Source organism: Pituophis catenifer, unplaced genomic scaffold (assembly GCF_029215685.1).
Source record: "Pituophis catenifer annectens isolate HBS135680 unplaced genomic scaffold, rPitCat1.0.hap2 SCAF_10, whole genome shotgun sequence".
Taxonomy (NCBI): Eukaryota; Metazoa; Chordata; class Lepidosauria; order Squamata; family Colubridae; genus Pituophis; species Pituophis catenifer.
Genome location: NW_027256890.1, coordinates 29,363,482 through 29,389,740, shown reverse-complemented (window position 1 = coordinate 29,389,740; position 26,259 = coordinate 29,363,482).

Sequence of the window (26,259 nt, the reverse complement as noted above, 5' to 3'; positions counted from 1 at the left end):
AAGCAACTTTATATACAATATTTTATTTCCAGTGGTGATTATACTAATGAGATGGTCTCCTCGCCTGTAAAAGCTCTGTGGTTGTTTTCCATTCTGGTTCTCCAAACTCAGCTTCCCAGAGACTGGATGGGACAAAAGCAGCATCAGAAGCAGAAGCAGGAGGTCCATAATTCATGGGGTGAATCAATCAATCCCTTTCCTGTTTGTAAAGAAGATTTAGAAGAATTCAAAGGACTCTCACAAGGTGGAATCTCCAGATGCTTTCATTCTTCAGATACAGAGAAACATTCAGCTTCACCTGGAAAGGAGAGAGACATACATTCAAGAGCACAGACTCTGCCTGTCCCAAAACTCCATATTTCTCTGCCCAAAGCCTCCCCTGGAGGATTCAACAAAAGAGCAGAGCTGAAACTTTTATCATAATTCTCCCTCTCAGGAGGGATCCCTGGATAATTCAAGCAGTTCTTGGACTCAAAGATTGTTGGGAAATTCTCTGGAGGGAAATGAAAGGGAAATAATCCCCAAGTGATTCAAAATAACAGGAGCAGAGATGGAATTAAATCTGTCATCTAGAATCGAGAGGTTTGGGAGCTCCATCCTTGAAATTTGTCTCAGAGGCAATACACAGCACTTGTGGTTGAAAATAAAAGGAAATGTGACATTTGTTGGCATTGTGGTTAAAGAGAAAATCCCAGGGGCCAGTTAATGCCTGAGCATGTCACATAGCTGCCTGCTGAGTTGGAGGCAAAAGTTACTTTATTTTGAAAGCTAATGTTCAAGGGCGTCACCACAAAAGTGCAGCCATTCTCTATGAAAAAAATCAAGTTTAGTTTAAAACTAAAGTTGAGCTCTGGTGGCTCAACAGACTAAAGCAGTGTTATTAACTGTTATTAATATTCAGCTGCCTGCAATTACTACAAGTTCAAATCCCACCAGGCTCAAGATTGACTCAGCCTTCCATCCTTTCTAAGGTAGGTGAAATGAAATGAGGACCCAGTTTGTGGGGGCAATAAGCTGACTTTGTAGAAAATATACAAAAGTATGAAGGCCATTGCTTAATGCACTGTAAGCCACCCTGAGTCTCCGGAGAAGGGTGGCATATAAATCAAATTAGAAAAAAAAAACTAGTTACCAGAACTTAGCAGTTACAAAAAAAACGAGAGAGAGAAAAAGATCTCTGCCAGTCTCTATCAAGCTTTGTCCAGAGATTGTGGGAAATCCCTGACACACACACCCCTCCATCCATCAACAAAGCTTCATTTCTGTCCCTCTCCATTCATCTTAAAGTTTGATAAACACTGATGCAGGCCAACAACTCTCCACATGTTGCCTCCATTTTGGAAAACAATCAACAGACCTGAAGAGACCACAAGTCATTGGCCAGCTTCAATAGGGCACAAACCATGAATTTGTTATGGCCATCAGAGGTGAATCATTCCACAATTAATTGGACTGACTTATAACCCCAAGACCCTGATCCTGGTTTGGAAGCCATCCTGATTGGTTCTTAGAACTCTCTAGGCCAACATTGAGCAAAGGACTTGGAAAAAGCCTTGTGAAAGCAGCAGCCTCCATTCTTCCTCCCAACGCCTGGCAGGAGAGAGAGAGAGAGAGAAGGGAACCCAGGGAGGGTCACAGCCACATTCCCCCTTTTTCAGTTTTATGGGATTCACGCCCAGCCTTTCTGCTCTGGGGAGCAGCCCCAGTATCCTGAGCCATGGCCTCACTAGGAATACTGGAAACCAGCATCCAAAGCCATCTCTGGGGCTCCAAGTGGGAGGAGGGGAATCAAAGTGACCGGTGGATCCTCTAGAGACCCATGGAGAGATCTCTGGAAGTTTCCATCAAGCTTTGTCCAGAGATTGTGGGGAATCCCATCCATCCATCCATCCATCCATCCATCCATCCATCCATCCACAAAGCCTGGTTTCCATCCCTCTCCCACCATCCTGGCTCTTTTCCCTGGAGGCCAAACTCTGCTGCGGTTCTCCCGTCCTCCAGCCTCCCTTCGCTCAGCCACAGTTCCCTCCAAGCCCTGCAGGTGGTGCCCAGAGCCCCGGATCCAGAAGCGGCTCCTGTGGGAAGAAGCCCTCTGTCCTGCGTGCAAAGGCCCATCGTCCCCTGCCTGATCCGAGGGGGGCCCAGGGAGGCCACACCAGGCCCTGAGTCCAGGTGGAGGGGAGAGGAGGGCTGTGGGGGCCTTTCCTACACCCTTTTCCCTGATTTCACGGGATATGGGACACTGGGGGGCAACCAGGAAATGAAGAATTTTCCCCTCTTTTTTAATATATATATATATATATATTTGTTTTCTGAGGTTTTCCCGGGTGTTTGTATGTAGGTCTTTGGTTATTCGGGTTTTCTCCCGCGTAAAATTGGAGGTTTCTTGGCAACGTTTCGACGAAGTCTCATTCGTCATCTTCAGGCTGGTGTTCTCGGAAGCCGGGTTTTTCTACGTAAAAGAAAAAAGCCCAGAACCGAGTAGATGAGATTCTACTGAGCTGGAGCTACAAAAAAACCTTGGCTACGTAGGGAAAACCTGGCTAGAAGAAAAACACACATAAACCCTACGAAGAAGTAAGAAAATTGATACTGTTGCAATATTTTCAGGATCAGACTCAATAAATTTAGTAAGAGTTAAAGGTTTAAATATATCTTCTTTTATTTACATTAGGCATTCTATATTCACTGAATATTCACAGATAGAAGCGAGGAAAAGGGTGCAAACAGCTCCTTATATATACAATGGGTGGAGCTAGATATGGGAGTGGTGAATTATGAATACATTAAGAAGTGAAGAATAAATTAACCCCTGATATCCCGTTCATATACTATTTACACATTAGAGAATAAGGCATTTACATCTGACAAATCCCCCTCTAAATGCCGATTCGTTATGCAACACCAATTACATTCAGATTCAGGACAGTACAAAACATACAACTTAGAAGTTAAGTATTTATGCTGCTTAGAAGGTAAAGGCTTTGTCAATATGTCAGCTAATTGTTCTGAAGTTTCACAATGCACTGCTTTAATAAATCCATCCTGAGATAATTGTCTCACATGTTTAAATTTTATATCTATGTGTCTGGACCTTTGTCCAATGGCGTCAGATCTAGATATTTCAATAGCTGCTTTATTGTCTTCATGCATAACAAAAGGCAAAGCAGGTTTTTTCCAAACATCTGAAATTAAATCATTAAACCATACAAGGTTATTTGCAGCTTTAGATAAACAAACATATTCTGCTTCTGTCGTTGAAGTGGCCACTAATTCTTGTTTACCAGTGTACCAGTAAACTGGACAGTCATTTAAGAGGAATATATAACCAGATGTACTTTTTCTACATGAGGTGTCTCCAGCCCAGTCCGCATCTGCGTAACATGTAAGCTTTGGTTCTTTATTATCGTTAGGTTCTAACATTAAACAAAAGTCTAGTGTATTTTTCAGATATCTTAATATTCTTTTAACAGCTTCCCAGTGGTACATTGTTGGCTTGCTGACATGTCTGGATAATAGATTGAGGGGTAAAGCGATATCCGGTCTTGTCCAATTAGATATATAAAGAAGTGAACCTATGACTGATCTATAAAATGTGTTATCTTTGAATTCAGGGGATGATTCATCAGCATTTCTTAGAAAGTCAGTCTGCATAGGAGTATCACAAGTTTTGGCATCACTTAGATTGCATTTGTTTAAGAGCTCTATGATCTTATCTCTCTGAGTAAGTTTGGATCCTCTTTTAGTCTTATTAATTTGAACACCAAGATACTTGTTTACTTTGCCTAAAGATTTCAATGAGAAATGTTCATTTAGCTTAGTTACAAAAGTTTCTCTTCTCTCTTTATGTTTTCCTATGTATAAAATGTCATCCACATAGATCAATACAAATTCTATGTAATCATCACCCTTTTTGACAAAGAAACAGTTATCAGCAGTGGTAGCATTGAAGTCCATGGTTTTAAGTACTTTTACTAAACAATCATACCATCGTTTACCAGATTGTTTTAACCCGTATAAACTCTTGTTTAACAACCAAGTCTCATTCTTGTTTGTGTATTGACTGTGAGGTGCTCTTACATATATTTCCTTATCTAGTTTTGCGTGTAGATACGCAGTCTGTATGTCATATTGGAATACATCGAGATTGAGTGCTGATGCTACCACTAGAGCTGTTTTGACACTCTCAGTTCTTACTGTGGGGGAATAAGTGTCAGTATAGTCCTCCGGATATTTCTGTGCATAACCTTGTGCAACTAGTCTAGCTTTGTATAGGGTATTGCCTCCCTCTAAGTTCTTAATTTTATATATCCACCTGGTACCAATAATTGTTTTATCTTTTGGTGCAATTGCAGGTGTAAATACATTTAATCCTTGTAAGCTTTCCATCTCTTTTTTCATTGCTAATTCCCATTTTTCCTTTTCTTTACGAGGAAGTTTTAACACTTCCTCATATGTATTAGGTGTCGTTGACTCACCATCCATATGCATTATGTAATCCTTGTATTTATTTGGCATCTGATTTCTGGTGTTTCTAATTGTTTTTTCAGGTTTACTATTGTTATCATGCAAATATCTTGCTTCCTTTTTTGTTAGCGTGTCTGTCTTTATTTTGTGTTGGCTATTTGTCCATGTTTTGGTTTTGGTTTTATATTTGTTGATATTTTGCTTTTCTATAGTCCCTTTCTCTTGAGATTTTGTATCTTTGTTGTTACTTGGAAATATTTCATTAAGATGTATTTTAGACCAGTTGGCCTGTTCATGGAACACAGCTGTTCTGGAGACTATAAATTTGTTATTATTATCAATGAATCTGTACCCTTTAGTGCCTGTCTCATATCCCATAAATCTGAGTCTTCTGGACACGTTTTCTCCCTTTCTTCTTAATTGCTTAGGTATGTGTACGTCTGCAGTGACTCCAAATATGTGCATGTGTGCCAATTTTGGTTTCCTATTATACATCACTTCATATGGTGTCTTATTTACAATGCTGGACCAGGTTCTATTCTGTGTGTAATTGGAATAATGTAGGGCTTCTGACCAGAATTGTTTGCTTAAGCCAGCATCTTCCAATGTGCATCTAATCATGGTTTGTAATGTTGAGTTCTTCCTCTCTACAATCCCGTTCTGGAACGCAGAAAATGGACTAGATGTGTAATGTAACATTCCTTTGTCCTTTAACCATTGGGAGAATTCTTTAGACATGAATTCACATCCCCTATCTGTCATGATTTGTTTTATTTTGATATTGTGTTGTGTTTCTATGCGTTTATAAAATTCTTTAAATTTTTGAAAGGTTTCATCTTTGTGTTTTAATGTATAAACAAATCCATAGCGGCTATAATCGTCTACTATGGTCAAGAAGTAACGTTTTCTATAAGTGATTGATGGAGTTAGTGGACCAACTAAGTCCATGTGTACTAAATCAAAAATTTTGTTGGTTGATCTAGTAGATTTTCTTGGCCTGGGGCTAGTTTTTAGTTTTGTAGATTTACATACTGAGCATTCCAAATAGTTTTCACAATTTTTTATTTTAACACCTTCTGCGTGTTCAGTCATTTTTTGTACTACAGGAAAACTGGCATGTCCTAACTTCCTATGTAAGATGTGAGCACACTCATCATGAATTGGCTTACCTATTTTTGGTTTTTTTTCATTGTGTGCATCTTTGTGATCATGAGATATTTTACATTCATCATTGTCACTGTTGCTAATGTTTCCATCATCTACTTCAATACAATCTTCCATATTTGAATCAATGTTGTGCAACCATTTTTCCTTTGTTATTAGATAAGGTAGGCCTCCTTTAATCATCACAGTGCCTATATCTATTTTATTTTTCTCCAAAGTTGCTTTTCCTTTAGAAAAAACAATGTTAATATCAGAATCTCTACTTAGTTTTATGGCACTTAGTATGTTATGAGGTATTTCAGGTATTAGTAATACCCCCTCTATTTTTCCTAGACCAGGCAAGGTTACATTCCCTCTACCTAATACTTGAACCTTTTCTTGGTTAGCTACCTTTATTACAAATTTATCTTCTACAAATGAAGACAATATATTTTTGTTATTAGTGGTGTGATTAGTTGCTCCAGAATCAATAAGCCAATTATTGTTCTCATTCTGCTGTATGTTAGTGTTGTCTTGTTTATTTAATCCATTCAGTGAACCAGATTTTCTATCCTTTGAATTATCTCTGCCCCCTCTATTCTCTTTGTAATTTGTTGGACTTCTATATCTATGTCTATCCATGGAAGACTGTCTATAATTGTATTTGTTTCTATATTCTGACCTATGTCTTTCTTTTGAAATTTTGGGGCAATCTCTTCTATTGTGTTCCCTGGATCCACAGTTGTGACATTTAAATGTTTCATTATATTTTTCTTGGAAAGCTACTTTCCTATATGGTTTGTGTTCTATGTGATTGTTAGAACGATTCCTTCTTGAATTGTCTTCTGCTATTAATTTATTGGATAGACTTTCTATGGATAAGTATCCTAGATTGATTGTGTCTAAATGTGACATATAATTGTCCCATGATGGATCAAGTGAGTTGATAATAACACTTTTCATTGTTTGGTCTGAAATCACCTCCCCCCTTAAATGCAGTTCAGCTCTTATTTTGTTTAAAGATATTAAGTGCTCACTTATGGAAACCCCTGGTTTTATCCTAGATGAAAAGAAATCTTTAGACATCCTTGTGGTGGTAGCTACACTGTCACTGTGAAACAAATTGAACATGCATTGAATAATTTCTGAAACAGTCAGATTTTGCTTAATGCTGTGATACATTGCAGGAGATACACTAGATATTAATAAGAAAAATGCTCTATGGTGTAAACAGTCTATTTTTAGAGTCCAAGGTCTTTTTGGGGGACTAGTGATAAAAAACAGTAAGTTTTCCTTCATAAAGACAACCTGGAGCTGCTGATACCATTCTTGTAAATTAATGCCATCTATCCTTAGCTTTGGGAAGTCACTGGGTAAATTTCCGACATTATTAGGTCCATTACTTACAACCTGAGGTAGTCCGTGGTCTCGTAAATGCAGAAAGTTACAAAACGGCGTGGGGATGCTCGCAACGAGCCTGCACGGTCTTCTCGTCAATTCATGTCTTCCTGGACCGTCTGCATAGTCTCGCGCATGCGCGTTGTCCATTTCTTCCCTGGAGTCGTCGTGAGAGGTTCTCCTCGTTGCGGCTCGCTCGTTCTGCTCCTCCTCAGACGAATCGGTCACTGGCTCGATCTTGGGAGTCCTGACGATGGCGGCTGCTCTTCTTCTTCTTTTGAGGGCTTTGGTGCTTGCTTCGGTCTGTGGCGTGGGGCAGTATCGGCAGGGCTCTCTGGGTTCGGGCATCGGCGCTCTCGTAGTCAGGATGGGAGCGGGTAGGTCTTGAGGCATTGGCTTGCTCGCTCGCTTCTTCGTTAGCTTTTTAGTAATTTTTAGTTTTGGCCCAAATGCAGCAAAAAGCGTTTTCATTGCTGATTTTATTTGATTGTTTGTTGAATCACCTTCACTTTCTGATTCTGATTCTTCTGAGGTGTTTGAATCTTCTTTTTCGTTTTTGTTGTCTGATAATGTTTTTCGCGCCAGAAATTTTGAATTGAGTTTTCTGATTGGCTCTGCTTCGCTCACCCTGGAGGTCTGTTGAAACCAAGATGGCTGCCATTCAAAATTTCGCGCGGGATCACCGTTTTTCTTCTTCACAATATTTTTTTCTGCAGTCATATCACTCACTATTTTTGGGTCTTTTGATTTTTCATTAGTGATGTGCTTCTCTCTCGCTGCTCTGCTGTTCTTCAGCATATCTTGGAGGTTCGCGATGAGGCTTTCATCATTCTTCTGGCTCTTCAATAGTTTTAATATCTCTGACCTGAGTTCGTTATTCTCTATTTCAATTTCCTCCCGATCATCATTTTCATCTATTATTTCTTCGTCTTCAGTGGTGTATTCTTCGGATTCTCTCGAAATCGCGTTTCTGGATTCGTCGATTATTTCTTGTTCTGTTTCCATTTCTTTGCTGTATGCCCTGGTGTTGGGCCTATCTTTCTTAGACATTTTTAAGTTTTTATTGAGTCAATTAACCATCCTCTGCTACCAGCTTGTTGCAATATTTTCAGGATCAGACTCAATAAATTTAGTAAGAGTTAAAGGTTTAAATATATCTTCTTTTATTTACATTAGGCATTCTATATTCACTGAATATTCACAGATAGAAGCGAGGAAAAGGGTGCAAACAGCTCCTTATATATACAATGGGTGGAGCTAGATATGGGAGTGGTGAATTATGAATACATTAAGAAGTGAAGAATAAATTAACCCCTGATATCCCGTTCATATACTATTTACACATTAGAGAATAAGGCATTTACATCTGACAGATACTATGCCTTTACAGGGAGGATATGGGTGTGGCCTACTGATGACAGCTAACGAGCTAGAAATGGATCTATTTAGGTCTCCCACCTAGCAGTGAGAGCTTGCTAGGTGTTAGAAAAGAAAAAAGCCCAGAACCGAGTAGATGAGATTCTACTGAGCTGGAGCTACAAAAAAACCTTGGCTACGTAAGGAAAACCTGGCTAGAAGAAAAACACACATAAACCCTACGAAGAAGTAAGAAAATTGATATATATATATATGTGTGTGTGTGTGTGTGTGTGTGTGTGTGTGTGTGCAAAAAATTAAAATCTCGGGTGTTTTCCCGCGTCATTATAAATAAGTTGGTTAAAATATTTAAAATCCTGGTTAAAATCCCAGCTTAAAATCTTCTAAAAATCCTTACAGAGCACTCTGCAAGGTCCTTTAAAACCTCAGCTAAAATCCTACCAGTGACTTTAAAAGTTTTTCTTAAAGCAACGTTTCGACAGGCTCACAACCCTGCCATCTTCAGGCTCTGTTTCATGTAGAAGCTATGGGTTCTATGTGTGTGTGTGTGTGTGTTAAGAATTGTCCTAAAGATGCGACTTCCAGGTATAGTTATAGAAGAAGCGATAGACATCATGATCTCCGGAACGTTTAAAAGTTTAAAAAAATTTTATTTTAAAACTTGTGCTAAGCTTTTGTCGGCCCCTACCGACTTCATCAGAATATAAAATCACCATTGAAGAGCTGCTTGCTTTTATGTAATGCTGATCAATTTGGTCATTGTGCGTGTAACAGGCCCACACCCTTGCCTTCCCCCTGTAATTATCTTATTTTCTGTCTTAGTCATGCTAACAGATGACGATGCACTTCCCACTGCCTCCCGCCCCATTGTGTATTGCCTCTTTCTCTCCCTGGGGGGTAATGCAGGGTTATCAGGCATTGCTTTGAAGGTGTTACTCCCGGCTCCCTCTCCCTCCCTGTTAAAGGCATAACAATGAGGGAGAGGGAGCCGGGAGGATATAAACCCACCACCTGACTCCATTGCTGGGCAGAGGCCGAGGCAGAGCAGAGGGAGCTGAAGGGAGAGGAAGGGCCAGGCCTCCCTTCCCCCCTCAGAGCCTCCATCCTGGTGTTGGAAGAAATATCCTTCTGGGTTCTGCTCCAAGTGGGGAAAAAGACACTGCGAACATGGAGACTGCTTGGAAAGATGGTTTAATGATGGACAGGATCACATGGCTTGAGTTCCTGAACAGAAAAGGGGCAGATACAGTGAGTCCCTGGATTTTTATGCTCTCTCTGGCTTTGCATTTCTTGGGGGCCCAAAAGAGTATCCTGATTGGTTGTCAGACTCCCAGGGGGTGGGGGTCTTAGCTAGCCTTGCTGGCTGATGGTCACATGTGCTCCCCAGGTCACATGTGGTGAGCTTCTGTTGCTAGAAGTGTAGAGGGTTAATCCTATCTTTGTTGGATCTTTGGCAATTCCTACTATGGCTCTGCCTGAAGGAGGTAGATCTTTGTTATGTAGAATAGACTGGCCCAGGCCTTAATGGCCCATTGACAAAGGGTGGGGGCAGGAAGATGGGAGCAGCTTCAAAACATGCTTATCCATTTCTCATCCAGGGAAATATAATATTCTGCCTTTTTAATATTTCCCAAAATATTTCATTCTTCTAGGAAAGGGGTGAGTGCTAACTTCCTACACTGGCTTCTCTCCTCAGGGGGGACCTGCTGGCCAATTGGCCCAGGAAGCTCTTTGGGGGCCCCGAAGCCTCTTGACTCAGCGGGGGAGGAAGGTGGGAGCCTGGATGGAGACCATGGGAGAGAAGCCGGAGAGGCTTTTCCTCCTGCGAGGCTCCTCTTCAGCCGAGACTCTCCTCCGCCCAGTGTGGGGAAAGGTTCCCCCGGCCTCCCTGAGAGGAAAGCGGCCCCAGCCACCCCTGCCCCCCTCCCCTGAGCCTCTCCTGGGCCCCCGTCTCTGGCCACCTCCCCTCTGGGCCCCTCCAGGCTCCAGGGAGACACGGCAGAGACCCTCTGGGAGGAGAGGAGCCCCTTCCCAGGCCTCCACCTGGCCTTCCACCCAGAGCCCCCCAGGACCTCCTAGCCAGGCCCTGAGAGGAGAACCTGGGATGGGGACCCTCCTCTCCCTTCAGATCAGCCCCCTCCCCAATTCTCCCTCCTGGGCAAAGGGGGACGTCTCCGCCTTCCTCATCCAGAGAAGAGACATAATCTGTGAACAATGGATCCCAATGAACCAGGGACTCAGGTGCCCCAAGAGCAGCTTCAAAGCACTTGGAGGCTTTTTAGGGAAGGGGGCTTCACCCCACAGCCTCAGAGATGGGAACGTCAGAGGGGTCCCACTTTTCAAAATCAGTTCCAATTTATGAAGTTCTGATATGAAAGAAAAGCCCAAACAGGCCCCACTCTTCACCTTAGGCAGAATCCAAGGGGACTGATTGCCTCCTTGGCATTAGTAATGTAATGAAGCGGGCTCTGATGGATGACCACTGGATAACTTTCTATTCACTCTATTCTAAAAAGCAATGCATCTGGTTGGAAAGAGTACAAACTCAGCCAAGGTCCTTTTGGTTCCTCTAGGAGGCCTCTAAGTTGTCAGAAGAAAGGAACATTCTAATGACATACAGCTTAAAGGTTGGTTAGGTCAAGGGGATCCACATGAGTTAAAAGTTGTCCATCGTCAAAAGATAAAAGAGATGCTTCAGTAATCTACAAAAAGAATTATGATTGTTTTGCAAAGAAACTCTGTAATGTCAATTAAAATTGATAAATGTATATGACCATATGAATTGCTAACTTCAAAGAATCCTTTGTCTAGAAGGGTATAAAACCATTGTACCTAATTCCTGTCTTTGTTCAACGCTTCATGTACAGAGCCTTGAACCTATTGCGCAATATATAAAATCTGTCTCTGATCAACCCAAAAGTTGTGTTTGTCTTATTAAATCCACAACATTTATGGCACCCCAGATGGGACTACAAGGCAGAGAACTTTTGTTCTACCAGACAGCCTGCCTCGGCGGGAATCGACACCTCTCCAAGGAAAATCCACTGGCCGGCCATTAGGACTCCTTTGAAGTCCATGGAGATTCAGTGAGGAGGTGCCGTAAACCCGCTGACGAAGACAGGCAAGTCAAGAATCCTTGAAGGTTGATCAGACACAGACTCAACATAAATACAAAAAAGAAAAAAAGAGAAAGAAAGAAAGAAAGAAAACAGGTAAGTATAAATCAGAGAGTTAAAGTCTCTCTGTTTAGAGGTACCTACCCATTAAAGGGGTGGAAGAGTGAGATCTGATCAATCTCCTAGGAGACCAGTTGGCGAGCTGAAGTCTCTGGAATTAAGTATTTAAGTATTGAAATTAAGTACTAAGTATTGTGTGTAATCTTATGTGTGGTAAGAGAAGAACTAATTGCAGTGTTATAATTTTTCTGATAAACTGACATTCTTAAACAGCCAGAGTTTACTGTTCTTCCCTCCCGGGGTTTAGCAGGCAGTTAAAAAGGTGAAGCCTGTCTAAATGGGAAAACAGATATGATTTGATCAATTTGGTGTGATTTCTGTTAAATATATATGTATATATATAATGATAGTGTGTAAATTTGAATGGAATTTAATTGATTGTGATATATGTGGCTGCCAGCAAAGTGAGATGATTTGTGCTTGAGGCTGTGAGAGATATTTGAGATTATTGTAATGGTTGGTTTGCATGAAGTAGGATTTTTTGTATGTGAAATTGGTTTAAACAAGAAGTCGATTGCAGTACAAATATGAAAAGCCTGTGTGTTGATAAAGTGAGAAATTAGAGAAATACTAATGTTAGTATAGTAATAATACTGTGTTGCTTTGTTGTAAGAATGCTGAATGGAAGAGAGAAGCGAGGCTTCCTTGCGTGCTGTACAACATTTTTTTCCCTCTTCCCCCCCCCTCTTTTCCTTTGTAAGAGAGAAACAGTTCCTTTTAACTTTTTTTCCTTTCTCTCACCCCCTCCTTTTTCCCTGGGAGATGAGAAGCACAAAAGAGGGGGGGGCTACGGTTTAACCATTTTTTTTCTCTCAGAAGACCAGCCAGAGAAAGAAGGGGGAAGTGGGTGATCGGCTAATGCTGTTGCTGCTAGGTCTCTTTAATTTGCATATGAAAACTTTTCTGCTCTGAATACAATTTTGATTTTATTTTTTCTGGAAATTTTTGGAGGTTTAAAAACGCTTCATTAAACCTGTATTCAGAATCCTGTTGTTTCGCCAGGCTGGGTTAGCAACATAATTTTAAATCGGATGTTTTAAATTTCTGAGGTTTTAAATTGAACCGAATCCATTTAATATTTTTAATTATTTTAAATTGGTGTTTGCCTTGTTTTTTTTAAACAAAATAGGCTGTACACCGCCTTGAGTCCTTCGGGAGAAGGATGGTATAGAAATAAAATTATTTTTATTCTTATTTTTATTCTATCTCAAAGAAATTATTTTGAAAGATTTTTTTAATCTACTATTGTTTTATTTTTGAAGCTGTCTTTCTTAAATGTTTTTTATGTCTGCGTGCATTCTGCATCCTTAACAGATGGCACGTTTGCTCGTTTGTATGTTTGTTTGTTGTTTATTTGTTTGTTTGCTAGTAGCACAAGTTACTGCCCTTTTTGGGAATTGTCACAGAGATGAGTTGGAAATTGCAATGTGTGGTGGGAGAGATTCAGTGGCATTTTTGTCTAAAATGTTGGATTCTGCCTCGAGAGTATGCTTGTTTTTGTTCACTTCAGTTTGCGGGGAGATTAGATAATTGGTGCTGAGGAGCTCATTTGTTTATAGAGGGATATACGGTAGTTGAAGGAAGAGAGGAAGTTTTAAGGGAAGTCAGAAAGTTGCTTTTAAGTTTGTCTATGCAGACTTGTGCTGGCTTGGCAATCAGGATGGCAGTGGTAGGAGGAATTGAATGTTATAATAAGAAGGAGTTAGAGAAAGTAGAATTGATGGAAAGGAGAAGGTATGTGATTTGTTTTTGGAAAGTTATGGAAGTTGGCAGATTGAAATGTGGAAGTGCTAAGAAGTAGGAGAGAAGTGGTGATCTGAAGAGAAGTGGTGTTTTTCGTTGACAGAGATCAGATTAAGTGAACAAAGCATTTGAATACACTTAATCAGTGAAGGGAGTGTTGGAAGATTTGAGAAGCTCAATATTAAAAGCACAAGAAAATTCCCCTAAAGAAAATAGGCAGAAACTCCGGCAGAGTTTAGCCCCCACCTTTACCAATGGGCCATTAAGAAACTGAGACGCTGCCTTAATTTCCACAACAAAAGGAAGAATAAAAGATGTGTTTGTTTCTTGCTTGCCTTACTAGGAACAATAAAACTAATTCCAGGAGTTTTGAATTCAGCTCTGCCTTTCAGCAATCTTTAAAGGGAAAGACTTCCCCCCCACAGGAGAAGAAAAAAAAAAATCACTCCTGATAGAAAGGAGGGGTAGCGTCTCCGCCTCCATCTATAAACAAGCAAGAATTAAGACAATTCTATGCAAAATTAATTGAATCTGGATCTTGGAGTTTGAACTGGGAGGGACATGAAAGAGGAAGCATTGAAAATTTGAAACAGGCTTTAACCGGGGCTCCTGTATTGGGTTTGCCAAATTTGGAAAAGCCATTCGGTCTCTTTGTAGACACACACACACACACACACAAATTGGATTGCATGAGGGGTGTTGGCTCAGAAAGTAGGAAATTGACCTTTGGGGGAGCCCTCATTGTAAACACCCCACATCAAGTCAGAACTATCCTTCAGTGGTGGTTATCTGATTCAAAATTCTAAACAAAAATAAAACAATTTTAATGCAACACAGATTTGATTTTACCTGCAGTTCTCAATTTGAATCAAGCACAGTTCTTAACCAACACCAGATCAATGGATCACCTTGGATGAGAACATTATGGTGTTGAAATAATTGGCTTACATACAAAAACAAGACCTGATTTGGAGGGACACCCCCTGGAGACAAATTGCCTCGAAATTGGTCTGCTCAAACCTTTGAATTGTATTCATTAAATTAAGCTCTATGGACAGGGAGCCTGGATAGCTCAGTGGATAAATGCATTGTAATTTAACACCAGCTGTCTGCAATTACTGTAAATTCGAATCTCACCAGGCTCAAGGTTGACTCAGCCTTCCATCCTTTCTAAGGTAGGTGAATTGAGGACCCAGTTTGTGGGGGGCAATAAGCTGACTTTATGATGGCTATTGCTTAATGCATTGTAACCCTTAGTCTCTGGACATCATTTGGCCAAATAAGGGTGGAGTCATTGGGGACTTCAAGCTATTGTACATGAACTTTTAAACTAAGCTATGATTGTATTGGGATATATCCTTTAGTAACATCAATTATAAACAAATGTTTGGTTTGTAAAAAGGTGAATGAACATGCTGTCAGAAAACAACAAATGGCTTTAAGACCATTTCAATGTATTCATGTGGATTTTACAGAATTACCAAAAGTGGGGAGTGTAAAATATTTATTAGTCATAATGAACACAGGGTGGGTTGCAGCTTTTATCTGCAGTAATGCTACAGCAACAGTGGTGTCAAGAATTTTACCCAACCTAGACAGATTATCATCATATGAACTGTTGTTTGGAGTAGTTTTCACTACAGGAAGCATATGCATTACTTCCTTGGAAACCAGTGACAAAGTATTGAAACAATATGTGTATAACCTGTCCAGATATTTTGAAGTTTTTAGGAAACAAGGACTATTAGCCCAAACACCACCTTTGAAGTTTCCAGTCCACAAATTCCACCACGATGATTGGATGTTAATCCAAACTGGACGGAAGTTAGACCCCAAGTGAACGGGCTCAATCTCATCAAGGAAATCCAGTGAAGTTGATGATCCAAAGGATCCAGCCACCAGTGGGAATAGCATTCTTCATCATCTGGACTATTTTTGTATTTTTTCTTTCTTAGGATTCAGTGGTTGCCTATGCTGTTTCCCAACTGAAAAGGACTACAACTGCTCAGATTCCTTTGCGCACTCGCCCAGATGTATTGGTTTTGTGATTGTGTTTTTAAGATCTTAGGAGGACAATCCTGGATCCACTGGATGAGACTGATACCAGGTGACCATCAGCCTTGCTGAATCACTCCGGAAGCTGATTCTCAACGCACGGCGGAAGATTTGTAAAGAGGACAACTGCCTTCACATTGTACATATACATATTATTAGCTGTAATATAACACTTTCTTACACATGCTAATGTTATTAGAAGTTTGGAAGTACGTTTTGTGGGTACTTGTTTTTCTAGTTTTGCTAGTAATTTTGTTTTACATATATAAGGAACATTTTTGTGGTAGACCTAGGATTTTTCTTGCTACTGCTATATCCCAAACCACACGCACCACTCACTCTGTCCCTTTCCCTGACGTAGTGAGCTACACACCACAGTGATTATGTTTTGCTTATGGCTTTGGACATTATTCGCACTAGGACTCTCAAGTGAACATAAGATGAACATTGATTCCCTAGATGACTACACTTTAGGTCAAGTTCACTCACGCCAAGAACGCATTGTATATGCACGAGGTCGTTACCTTAGACCTAAGTCAACTCCACCACCTAAGGTTGCACTATTGACATTCCCAGCTGAGGGGGGAATAGATAAGGAAAATGGGCCTCTACAACAATTGCATAGAGGAGACTATATATCACGGATTTTGGAATAAAGTCAAGATCTTGTTAAACAATACGACCCTACCCTAGGTCAGAAATGCTGCTTATGTTTATCTACTAGCCCTACATCTTATCATGCTGTTCCTGTCAAACCACAACTCTGGGTTAGAACAAAGGCTACCAGAAATAAACTTTAAGAAGGGAAAGTGGGATGGATGGAATCTGTCCAAGACCATTTCAACCTTCAGAATTTCCACTCTGGTTCAACTTGAAGTCCAAATTAGATTTGTGTATCCTTTTTTCCACCTGGAAATACTACCTCTTGATATGTTTTTTGAAGGACCAATTCTCAGAGATAAACAGAAGGACCTCTCACTGGAAGTCCCATTGCAACCACTGGCAGGAATGTTTGTGGCAGGGACTTAGGGGTCTGGACTAATGCAAGGAACTACTGAGTGCATGCCTTTTCCATAAATCTTCTTATGTGGAAAGGATGCATATTTGTGTTTACCAACAAACTGGACAGGAACATGTAACAAATCAGGTGTGGTCAGAGAAATTGCCAAGGAATTGCAGGATAGGGCTTCCAAGATAGGTCAGAAGTTATAAACAACTGACATGTGGTTTTCTTGGTTGCCTGGATCCGGGTGAATTAATATGGCTGTGGCAGGCCTAGCTTTTATTCCTTGTGCAATCCCTATGCTGAAACATCTATAAATAAGAACAGTAAAGGAGATTCAAGTTGAAAAGGAACTAGCTTTGATAGAACGTTTTCTTAATCAACTTGGTCCATATCCTGTGGAAGAACATAAAGATTCTGAGGCAGACCCATATGAGGAAATGGAACCTGTAGAAAAAGGTAGAGAATCTCCCCAAGAATCAAGAGAGTAGAAAAACAATCAAGAACTACCTATCCTTTACTTTTATTAATTATCTTTTGTTAGACCCTATATATGGTAGATTTGTTTATTGGAATCTTGTATACTCAGAAGTTAAACTTATATGAGAATAGTGAAAGTTTCTGCATTGAAAAACTTTCAGAGGGGGGAATAATGTAATGAAGCGGGCTCTGATGGATGACCACTGGATAACTTTCTATTCACTCTATTCTAAAAAGCAATGCATCCGGTTGGAAAGAGTACAAACTCAGCCAAGGTCCTTTTGGTTCCTCTAGGAGGCCTCTAAGTTGTCAGAAGAAAGGAACATTCTAATGACATACAGCTTAAAGGTTGGTTAGGTCAAGGGGATCCACATGAGTTAAAAGTTGTCCATCGTCAAAAGATAAAAGAGATGCTTCAGTAATCTACAAAAAGAATTATGATTGTTTTGCAAAGAAACTCTGTAATGTCAATTAAAATTGATAAATGTATATGACCATATGAATTGCTAACTTCAAAGAATCCTTTGTCTAGAAGGGTATAAAACCATTGTACCTAATTCCTGTCTTTGTTCAACGCTTCATGTACAGAGCCTTGAACCTATTGCGCAATATATAAAATCTGTCTCTGATCAACCCAAAAGTTGTGTTTGTCTTATTAAATCCACAACATTAGAGTTAAGGGTCACCAACCTAGAGTGGCACCAAACTCCATACTTCTGGGTGACCATCTCCAGCAGACTCTGAAGACAAGAGACCCGGTTGAAGGACAGCAGAGGTAAATTCCCTGGTGTTGAAGGATCTTCCTCCAGCATCACTTTCCTGACATGTTCTGACATGAAGGACCACAACCACTACAGGAATTGACCCCAGGAGTTTAATTGTGACAAACAACTTTTTCTCCAGCCTCCCATCTGCACACATGGAGCCCAGAAGAAGCTCAGGATTCCAAGAGGAGAAGTTGCTTCTCCCTGTAATTATGACCCTCTGGGACTTTGAGATCTCCATACCTGTGATAGAAACATCAGATTGAAGCCATAAGCAAAGGATCTTGTATCAGAAAAGGATAAATTTGTTAGGTCAAGCTCTGTGGGAACAAGTTTTGGGGCAGGCAGGATCTGTGCTCTTGATTGTACCTTTCTCTCCTTTCCAGGTGAAGCTGAGTGTTTCTGTTTATATCAGGAAAGTCGCTGGCATTTCCATCTTCTGAGAGTGCTTTGAATTCTCCCAACTGTTCCTGCTGTGGGTGTTAGAAACGGGAAGAGGATTAATAAAGCTCCCTGAATTATGGACCTCCTGTTTCGGCTTCTGATGCTGTTAGTGTCCCAGCCAGTTTCTGGGAACCTTGGAAGGAAATGCCTTCTGAGTTTGGAGCACCAGGATGGAAAACAACCATGGAGCTTTTACAGGCCAGGAGACCATCTCATTGGTATAGTTTTAATTGAAACAATAATATCACCTATAATGTTGCCTTTCAACAGTGTTCCTTCTATACCTTCTCATGCATAAGTCATTCAGGGTGATGGAATTGCATCCCCTCCAATTGCACTTCTAACACTTTCTGTCTTTTCTCCTTATTTCACTCACTTCTATATTACAGAAACTCTCTAATTTCCTGAATGATTTTGTTTTCCATAACTTGCCTCTTTTTTCTTATTGTGTAGAAGACACTCAAATCCAAAGATGGGGTTAATAAAACCTGAAGGCAATGCAGATTATTTTCCTCTCCCCGTTCATTCCTCAATTCTTCACTTGAATTCATTTTGTTTAAAGGAGGGACTGAAACAGTGGTAGTTGTCTCTGCCCAGCCCATTTCCATGTTTGTACAACTGATTGTTGGTTTTTCATCAGTATTGGCTTAAGACATAGCAAGATTGTAGAGATAAAAATGAATAAATTATTTTAAAAAGTTACTGTTGATGATAATAACATGAACATTTTTTTTACAGTAAGGGTTCTTTTGATTTTTTAAACACCCTATGATTAATTTTCAACATTCAACTGGTCAACAAGAATTCCCAGTTTCTGCACAACCTCACACTGGGCTACAACATCCATGACAACCATTTGAGCCCTTTCCGCACTTCAGATGCCTTGCTGGACATGCTCTCCACTGGAGAAGCTAATGTCCCCAACTACAGCTCTGGAAAGAAGGAGAACCTCCTGGCTCTTCTTGATGCAGCTAACAGGGACATCTCCATCCAGGTATCAACATTAGCAGCACATTACAAAGTCCCACAGGTTTGTGTGTGGTTTTTGTCTCTCTGGTAAAGTGAGTGGTGGGTGAGCAATGGATGCAATCATGTCTTCTCCATGGAATTCAAGAGTTGCTTTTCTCCATATTAGCAAACATGTCAGTTATGTATTTTTCTCTTACATTCTTGTTCAAATTTCTCATACAAGGCCTGAAAAACAATAAGGTCATTGAAGAGGATTTTCTCCCAGCTATTAAGCTATTCAAAAAATATCCTATTTGTGGATAAACTATTGGCATGTTGATTTTTACATAGATATAACACCTGCCATATTCAAGCTGGCAATAGTAGCATCTAAATATATATTTAAAAATGGAATAAAAAGGAATCTAGCAATTACAAGCCAGTTAGACTAATAGATACTGTGGCTGAAATATATTGCTTGTTCCTCTTAAGTAAATTTGAGATTGGGTGGAACAAAAGTGAATTCCTTGCAGAAGAACAAAAATATTGTCAACAGATTAGTTTTGAAGTATCTAATTACACAATATATCAGTCGGGTAAACTACAGTTTTCTAGCTTTTATAGATGTTAGTGCAGCATTTGACACAAAGAGTAGATAAATATTATGGAGGAAATTGATTGCCCGCAAAATGTAACTAGTCTGTTGGCCCTGATCCAAGCCCTTGTTTGAGAGGGAGGTTGGGGCTTAATGGAGCCACAAGAAAAAGGATCAATACTTACCAAGGGGTGTTACGTAGATTCAAGGATCAAGCCCAATAACTCATAGAAGTCATTCCTTTTCTAATAAATATATTTATTGTTTCTATTAAACATCTTAACAGATATCATGACAGGAGAGAGCACAAGAGATGAAGAAGCGGGATGGGGCTTATATACAAAGGAGGCGGAGCCAAGGTAAGGAGGAGTTATGAGAGAGTGGTTATTGGAAAAGGGAATTAATATTTACATCCTTTTGATATATACATCAATCAATCACAGGGTTATTCATTTACATGTGACAAAACCCCCTCTAAATGACTAACCAATACGTATGAAAAGTGATTAGAATATCTCATCTTATATACAAATATACAATTTGGACATTAGATAGTTGTGTTGTTTACATTGAAGTGATTTAGTTAAAATATCTGCAATTTGTTCCTCTGTATCACAATATAAGGCTTTGATAAATCCAATATTTGAAAGTTGTCTAACATGTTTATTTTTTATGTCAATATGCCTTGACCTTTGACCTATTGCTTCAGCTGTCGAGATCTCAATAGCGGCCTTATTGTCCTCGTATATAATAATAGGGTAATTAGGTTCAGTCCAGATGGATGAAAGTAGATCGTCGAACCATATCAAATTGTTAGCTGCTTTAGACATACAGATGAATTCTGCCTCAGTGGTAGAAGTAGCTACTAGATTTTGTTTTCCAGTATACCAGTACACAGGGCTGTTATTTATGAAGAACACATATCCGGATGTACTTTTTCTATTCTTTATATCACCAGCCCAATCAGCATCAGCATAGCAAGTTAGGTTCAATTCTTTAGAGATTTCTGGTTCTAAATACAAACAAGTATTTAAAGTATGTTTCAAATATCTGAGCACTCTTTTGACAGCGTCCCAATGATATGAGTTTGGATTACTGACATGCCTGGATAGAAGATTAACGGGTAAGGCTATGTCAGGTCTCGTCCAATTGGCGATATAGAGTAGAGAACCTATGACTGATCTGTAAAAAGTATTGTTTGTGAAAGCGCTGGCTTTGATATACATATTTTTTAAGAAGTCTTGTTGCATAGGAGTTTCACTAGGTTTAGCATTGAGCATATTACATTTGTGTAAAAGTTCTATGATTTTTTCTTTTTGAGATAGGTTAAAACCTTTTTCTGTTTTTGTAATTTGCACCCCAAGATATTTCTTTATTTTACCCAAGGCCTTTAAAGAGAAATGTTTACCTAGGTCATTAGCAAATTTGTCATATTTACATTTTTTGTCGCTAAAATACAATATATCGTCTACATAAATAAGCACATATTCAAGAGAGTCATCTGTCTTCTTAATAAAGAAGCAATTATCTGCTTATATGGCTGTGAAACCCATTGACTTAAGGACTTTGTCCAAACACTCATACCACCTTTTTCCAGATTGTTTTAATCCATATAGACTTTTGTTTAAAAGCCAAGTCTCTTCCTTTTGTGAGTTTTTGCTAGGTGGGGCTTTGACATAAATCTCTTTATCAAGATCTGCATGCAGATAAGCAGTTTGCACATCAAATTGATAGACTTCTAATCTTAAAATTGATGCTATTGTCAATGCACTTTTAACACTTTCGGATCTAACTGTGGGGGAATATTATCCGTATAATCTTCGGGATATTTTTGGGCAAAACCTTGTGCCACTAATCTAGCTTTGTACAATATTTTGTCATTATCTAAATTCTTGATTTTAAATATCCATTTGGTTCCAATTGGGGTTTTGTGGTTTGGGACTTTGGTGGGGGTATATACCTTCAGTTCTCTAAGACTATTCATTTCCCTTTCCATTGCTTGTTCCCAATTATTTCTTTCCTTCTGGGGCAGTTTTGTTATTTCTTCATATGAGTTGAGGTTTGGCTGGATAAAAGGTAATCTTCTAATCTTTTGGGTTTTTGGTTTCTATTGGTTCTAATTGGTCTGTCATGTAATATTTCTGAGTCATGTAAATATTTGGCTTCTTTTTGTGTTAGAGTGTCTAATTTTATATCTGGGTGACCTTCCTTCCATTCTTTGATGTTAATATCTTGGTGTTTGGGTTTGTTTTTCTCTTGGTTATTATTTTCTGGTAATGTTTGTTCTCTCATGTCTTGTTCGTTATTATGTTGGTTCTGACAGTTATGTATTTCATTTAAGTGTATTTTCAACCAATTCGACTGTTCATGAAAAACTGCATTCCTGGATACAATGAACCTATTATGATTATCCACAAATCTAAATCCTGTTCCTGTTTCATAACCCATAAATCTTAATCTCCTTGACACCTTTTCCCCCTTATGTCTCAATTGTTTTGGTATGAGCACGTCTGCTGTTACTCCAAAAATGTGTAAGTGAGCTATTTGAGGTTTTTTATTATACATTACCTCGTAAGGTGTTTTATTCAATATGCTAGACCAAGATCTATTAAGTGTATAATTTGAGTATACAAGTGCTTCGGCCCAAAATGTTTGTCCTAGTCCTGCGTCATCTAAAACGCATCTCATCGTCTGTAGGGTGTAATTCCTACGTTCAACCACTCCATTTTGAAAAGGTGAAAACGGAAAAGAAGAAAAATGTAATATTCCGTGTTCCTTTAGCCAGATTGAAAAAATTTTGGATAGGAATTCTGACCCACGGTCAGTCATAAATTGTTTGATTTTAATGTTATTCTGTACTTCTATTCTTTTATAAAATTCTTTAAATTTTTGAAATGCCTCACTTTTGTGATTAAGGGTATATACAAAACTGTAGCGACTGAAGTCATCTACGATGGTTAAGAAAAATCTTTTTTTTATATTTTATGGAAGGTTTTAGGGGACCTACTAGGTCCATGTGTATTAATTGGAAAGTGGAACTCGTTGTCCGTGTTGCTTTTCTTGGTCTGGGTTTGGTTTTGATTTTAGAAGACTTACACACGGAACACTCCAGATAATTTTTACAATCTTTTACTTTTAGTCCTTCGGAACAATCAGTCATCTTTTGAATAACAGGAAAACTAAGGTGTCCCAACTTTCTGTGTAGTAAATGTGCGCATTCATCGTGCAAAGGTTTTCCTATTAGAACTTTATTCTTTTTTGGTGTATTATAATTGTGAGAATTTTCTTGGGTTTCAATTGAGTCTAAATTGGCATTAATGCTAGATTGATTGTCGCTTTCTGTGTCAAGATATGATAGGTTTCCGCTAATTGTAATTCCCTTTATGTCTACGTTGTCTTTTGTCATGTATACCTTCCCTTCTTTAATGGTGATTTCTATGCCTAAATCCCTGCTCAGCTTCAATGCTGCAAGTATGTTATGGGGTATTTTGGGGACAAGAAGTACCCCCTCTATTTCACCTATCCCACATATATGTATGTTCCCTTTCCCAGTTATCAGAACATTATCTTGATTGGCTACTTTAATCATAAAGTTTTCTTTTGTAAAAGATGTGAGTAATCTCCTGTCATAAGTAGTGTGATTAGTGGCTTCTGAATCTATAAGCCAATGATTCTCCTTTTTTATTGTATTGATGTAGAATTTCTGATTCTGGCTCCCTGCCGCGTGGCAACGGCCCTGCCCGAGCTACTCGACGTGATAGCCACGGTGGCAGTTGATACACCCAGGCTTATGGTCATGGGTGATTTCAATCTGCCGTCCGTTGGTGAAACGTCAGAGATGGCTCGGGAGTTCATGGCTTCCATGATGGCCATGGACCTGACCCAGTTAGTTCATGGCCCCACTCACAGGGGGGGACACACGCTGGACCTGATTTTTGTCTCTGGCCAGTGGTTGAGTGGTCTTATTATAGGGGATATAGACATGAAACCCTTGTCATGGTCAGATCACTCACTCCTTCGTCTGGACCTTCGAACCGCTACACCCCGCCGCAGGGAGGCGGACCCAATTAGATGGATCCGCCCCAGGCACCTGATGGATCCTGATAGGTTCCAGACGGAGCTTGGGCCAATTCCTGAAGATCTGGCACACGACTCGGCCGAGGACCTGGTAGCTGCCTGGGATCGGGCGGCTGGTGGGGCCTTGGATCGAGTCGTGCCTTTGCGGCCTCTGACCCGGTGTCGATCCCTCGCGGCTCCTTGGTTCACCGAGGAGCTGAGGGAGATGAAACGCCGGAAAAGACGCCTAGAGAGCAGTTGGAGGGCCAGTCTCGCTGAATCTGACCGAACACTGGTAAGGTCGCATATTAAGACCTACCTAGTGGCGATAAAGACGGCAAAGTTTAACTACTTTTCCGCCTCTATTGCGTCATCAGGGAATCGTCCGGCCGCCCTGTTCAGGGTAACCCACTCCCTGCTCCATCCGGGAGCGCGGGAGGATCCCTTGGAAGGCAGGGCGGAGGATTTCGGACAATACCTGTATGACAAAATCGCTCAGATCCGGGGGGATTTGGACTCTGACTGGGTAGATCAGGGCAGGGTGACGAGGAATAGTCTTGAGAATGTTACCTGGGAGGAGTTTGATGCTGTGACTCCGGATGATGTGGACACGATTTTGGGGAGACTTAGTGCGGCCACATGTTTACTGGACCCGTGTCCCTCCTGGTTGGTACTGGCCTCCCGGGAGGTTACACGAGGCTGGCTCCAGGGTGTTATCAACGCTTCGTTGAGTGAGGGTCACTTCCCCGCCGCCTTGAAAGAAGCGGTGGTGAGGCCTCTCCTCAAGAAGCCGTCCCTGGATCCGGCAATATTGGCCAACTATCGTCCTGTCTCCAACCTTCGCTTCCTGTCGAAGGTTGTTGAGAGTGTGGTCGCGCGACAGTTTCCACAATTCTTGGAGGAAACATCCTATCTAGATCCGTTCCAGTTGGGTTTCAGGCCTGGACACAGCACGGAAACGGCATTGGTCGCGTTGGTTGATGATCTCTGGAGGGCTCGGGACAGGGGTTGTTCCTCTGTTCTGGTCCTGTTAGACCTCTCAGCGGCTTTTGATACCATCGACCATGGTATCATGCTGCACCGGTTGGAAGAGTTGGGGATGGGGGGCACCGTATTACGGTGGTTCTCCTCCTTTCTCTCCGACCGGTCGCAGTTCGTGTTGGCAGGGGGGCAGAGGTCGACCTCAAGGCCTCTTATACGTGGAGTGCCTCAGGGGTCGGTCCTCTCGCCCCTCCTGTTCAACATTTATGTGAAGCTGCTGGGCGAGATCATCCGTGGCTTTGGGGTGAGATACCACCAGTACGCTGATGACACCCAGCTGTACATCTCCACCCCAGGCCACCCCAACGATGCCCTTGAAGTGATGTCCCAGTGCCTGGAGGCTGTGCGGATCTGGATGGGGAGGAACAGGCTCAGGCTCAACCCTTCCAAGACTGAGTGGCTGTGGCTCCCGGCATCCCGATATAGTCAGTTGACTCCATCACTGACTATTGGGGGCGAGTCGTTGGCCCCCACAGAGAGGGCTCGCAATCTGGGAGTCCTCCTGGATAGGCAGCTGTCCTTGGAGGAACATCTGACGGCTGTAACCAGGGGGACCTTTTGTCAGGTTCGCCTGATCCGCCAGTTGCGGCCCTTTCTTGATCGGGATTCCCTGTGCACAGTCACTCATGCCCTCGTCACCTCTCGCCTTGACTACTGCAACGCTCTCTACATGGGGCTCCCCTTGAGGAGCACCCGGAGGCTCCAACTGGTCCAGAATGCAGCAGCGCAGGTAGTGACGGGAGCAGCCTGGGGCTCCCATGTAACACCGCTCCTGCGCGAGCTGCACTGGCTCCCGGTGGTCTTCCGGGTGCGCTTCAAGGTGTTGGTTATCACCTTTAAAGCACTCCATGGCATAGGGCCTAGCTATCTTCGAGACCGCCTGCTGCCACCGACGATCTCCCATCGACCCGTGCGCTCCCACAGAGAGGGCCTCCTCGGGGTGCCATCAGCCAAACAGTGCAGGCTGGTGACCCCCAGGGGGAGGGCCTTCTCTGTGGGGGCACCTACCCTCTGGAATCAATTGCCTCCAGAGATAAGGAGAATCCAAGACCTCGGTGCCTTCCGCCGTGCCCTTAAAACCTTCCTTTTCCAGCAAGCCGGGCTGGCCTAATTTTTTAAGTGTTTTTAAGTGTTTTGTTTATTGTTTTTAATTAATGGGGCCAAATTTATATATGTATATTTTAACTGTATTTTAATATTTGTACTTGATGTTTTTACTTGGCTGTTCACCGCCCTGAGTCCTCAGGGAGAAGGGCAGTATACAAATTCAAAATAAAATAAAAATAAAAAATAAAAAAATTCCCAAGCCCGTAAAGAGTTCCTGACTGATTTTCTTTGTAATTATTTCTGTATTTTCTCTTATCCCTTGGGATGGGAGAATCACTACGTCTATATCTGTAATCTGAGTGTCTTTCATGGGGTCTATGTCTATTTTCTTGTCTGTCTCTACTTTGGTAATGATCTCTTCCTCTAATGTTTTTTGGACAATCAATTTTGTAATGACTCTTG